This window comes from Myotis davidii, unplaced genomic scaffold (genome assembly GCF_000327345.1).
Source record: "Myotis davidii unplaced genomic scaffold, ASM32734v1 scaffold205, whole genome shotgun sequence".
Classification (NCBI taxonomy): domain Eukaryota; kingdom Metazoa; phylum Chordata; class Mammalia; order Chiroptera; family Vespertilionidae; genus Myotis; species Myotis davidii.
The window spans coordinates 5,420,159-5,423,075 of record NW_006297573.1 but is presented as its reverse complement, the minus strand read 5'-3'; the positions used below and the strand labels follow the sequence as shown (position 1 = coordinate 5,423,075).

Genomic DNA, 2,917 nt, shown 5'->3' with positions numbered 1-2,917 from the left:
CAGGCCCCACAACCTCCCGCTCGCCCTGCCTCTGCCTCCAATCCCGGGGTTCTGTGAGCTGGAGATCAGAGTTAAGGAGCAGATTAGGATTAAGGAGCTGGAGCTGCTCACCATGGCTGGGGAAGCTTCGCTCCCAGGCTGCGCGTGGCTGTGCGTCTGTGCGCGACCACCACGGGCTGCCCGGGCCCACGCTGGCCGCCTTGGCTCCCGTCCTGGGCTGCGTTCCCTACCATCCCCTCCCCCACAATATGGCCTCGGGCTCAGACTCCAGCACCTAGGAGTGCCGGATCCCAAATCATCCCAAATCGGTCCTCCGGGACTCAGACTTCCCCATCCTGGATTTCAACCGACTCTGTTCCCCACCACAAATCTGGATGTCACCGACCTTTTGTCCCCAAATCCATCTTCCCTCCATCCTGCGCCCTCAGGGTATTCCGGACTCGGAGCCCCCAAACCTGGAACTCCATCCGACACACCGCCTTTGTGAACTTTAAGCCTCCTGCACAGTAATATTACTACCCCTGGAGCTCCACCCACCACAGACCACCCCCTGCAGATACCGGAGATTGAGTGTTACATTAAACTGGGGTCCTGATGGGAGGTGGGGGAAGTAGGTGAGGGTCAGTTAAAATGCCTGCAGGGAGCAGATGGGAATTGTGCAAGACCCAGGGGACCCACATAATTACAATAACAACAAAACCAACAAATATTACTAGACAAATATGCAAAGACAAGTAGAATACAACCAAAGACAAAGGGTAGTTAATGGAAAATGGTTCCAAGTGAAGCCAGATTTTGAATTTAGCAAAAACTGAAAAGTAGCTGTTAAAAATATATTCAAAGGCCTTAGCCAGTTTGGCTCAGCGGATAAAGCATCTGCTTAGGGTTCCAAGTTCGATTCCCTTCAACCGCAGGTACCTTGATTGCAGGCTCCTCCCTGGCCTGGGCCCTGGTCAGTGTGTGCAGGAGGCAACCAATCGATATGTTTCTTTCACGTTGATGTTTCTCTCTGTCCTTCCCTCTCTCTTCCACTCTCTCTAAAAATCAATGGAAAGGTATCCTCCGGTGAGGATTAGAGAGAGAGAGGGAAAAGAGAGAGAATTAAAGGAAATATATTAATGAATGTGCAATTAAGAAGTGGAAACTGAAAAACAAAAATAAAAGGGAAACAGGAGAATTAAGATAAAATGTTTTTAAAACCCCCTAAGATTAACACAAAATAAAGAAAAAAAAGAAACCACATAGAAACAAAATTTAGATGAAACAAATTTTTAAAATTATAAAACAGAAGACCTAAATACAACCATATCAATAATTATACCACGCGTAAACAGACTAAAATTTCCTATCAAAATATAGGGATTGTCACATGGGATAAGACATCAAGAAATAACTTTGTTTCTTTCTCCTAGATACTCACTTTAAATATGAAGACATAAATACACTGAAAAAAGTAAATATAAAAAAGCTGCTGTGACCATGTAAATATTAGACAAGATACAAAGAGGGAAACTTTATAATAATAAAATGTCCTATTTGTCTATTTCTTCCATAAATTTGGTAGCCTTCATGTCACGTTTTGGTGCTTTATTATGAGATGCATAGTTTCCTATAATGGATACTCTACTCTATAACAGGACAAGAAGGTCTACAATAAAATCTAATCTGCTATATTTTTATTGGTCACAACCTAACATACAACTTACTATCTATTATTATCTATTACAGGTAGTTTCCTAGCTATGTTTTCTTCTTGAGAAATAAAATTGGTAATTATTTCAATAATTATTAATAGCAATTTTAAGATTATAGTTGACACTATTGTGATTGGGCTCTGTGTTAAATGTTTTATATTGATTAACAAATTTAATTTTTATAGTAATACTATGAAGTGGGTAATAGCATTACCCACATTTTATAGGTGAGAAATCCAAGGTATTAAGTAACTTGCCCAAAGGCTATCCACATTTATATCTGCATTTACAAATCTTACTAAAGTTCTCAATTTCAAACTATAAAAAAAAACAACCCTTAGTTGTTGTCAAGTAGGTTTTATACTAAGAATCTATTTTATTAAAAGTTATCTAATGGTGTATACTTCTCCAATATGACCACTCTCATTAAATCAACACTAAGAAAACTTCAAGAGAGGGTTGTTTTTTGTGTGTTTTTTTGTAATGAAACAAACAAAAAGTATATATGAAAAAATACAGTAGGGCACTTCACCAATTGTGAAGGAACTTAACACAGAACACCTGGTTGTTCACTTTTTGCACATCTTTCCAAGGGAACTTGGAACTATAACTGAGACTTGATTAGCTATCAAGAATGTGGCCTTTGAAAAGTTTCCATTAATGATTAATAATTTTCTTTTGAACACCTTGAAAAGTGGAATTTGTCATACTGGCTTGTCAAGATTGATTCACACAAACATCAAGATTATTGATGTCTGTCTGATTTTACTATTGGGGTTTTGAGTTTCGATTGGTTACATAGAAAGATATTGCTATATGACCAGCCCTCTAAAATACCTCAGACCTTGAGAGTTAGTCAGGCTTCTTTGGGCAGAGACTCTTGGCACTTGTCACTGAAGTTAATAATAAGAGAGAAAGCACATGCATGCTATGTGATGATGGATAGGGGAAGACTTAGAAGCTTGTGTCTAACCTCTCTGAACCCTACTTGATGCTTATCTTTTCCTGTTATTTTTGCTTTCTATCTTTTTGCTGTATAAACCGTAAGTACCCTGCTATGGGCCTTATGAGTCTTTCTAGCACAGTGGTTCTCAACCTGTGGGTCGTGACCCCTCTGGGGGTCGAACGACCCTTTCACAGGGCTCGCCTAAGACCATCGGAAAACACATATATAATTACATATTGTTTTTGTGATTAATCAGTATGCTTTAATTATGTTCAAG

At 39.6% G+C, this 2,917-nt stretch overlaps 1 protein-coding gene across 2 annotated transcripts in view; it reads right to left on the bottom strand.

Moving 5' to 3' along the window:
• The window catches only part of ATF7IP (activating transcription factor 7 interacting protein), an 81,146-nt gene that overhangs the window by 19,955 nt on the left and 58,274 nt on the right, over positions 1-2,917 (bottom strand). The gene's annotated exons all lie outside the window — the stretch shown is intronic.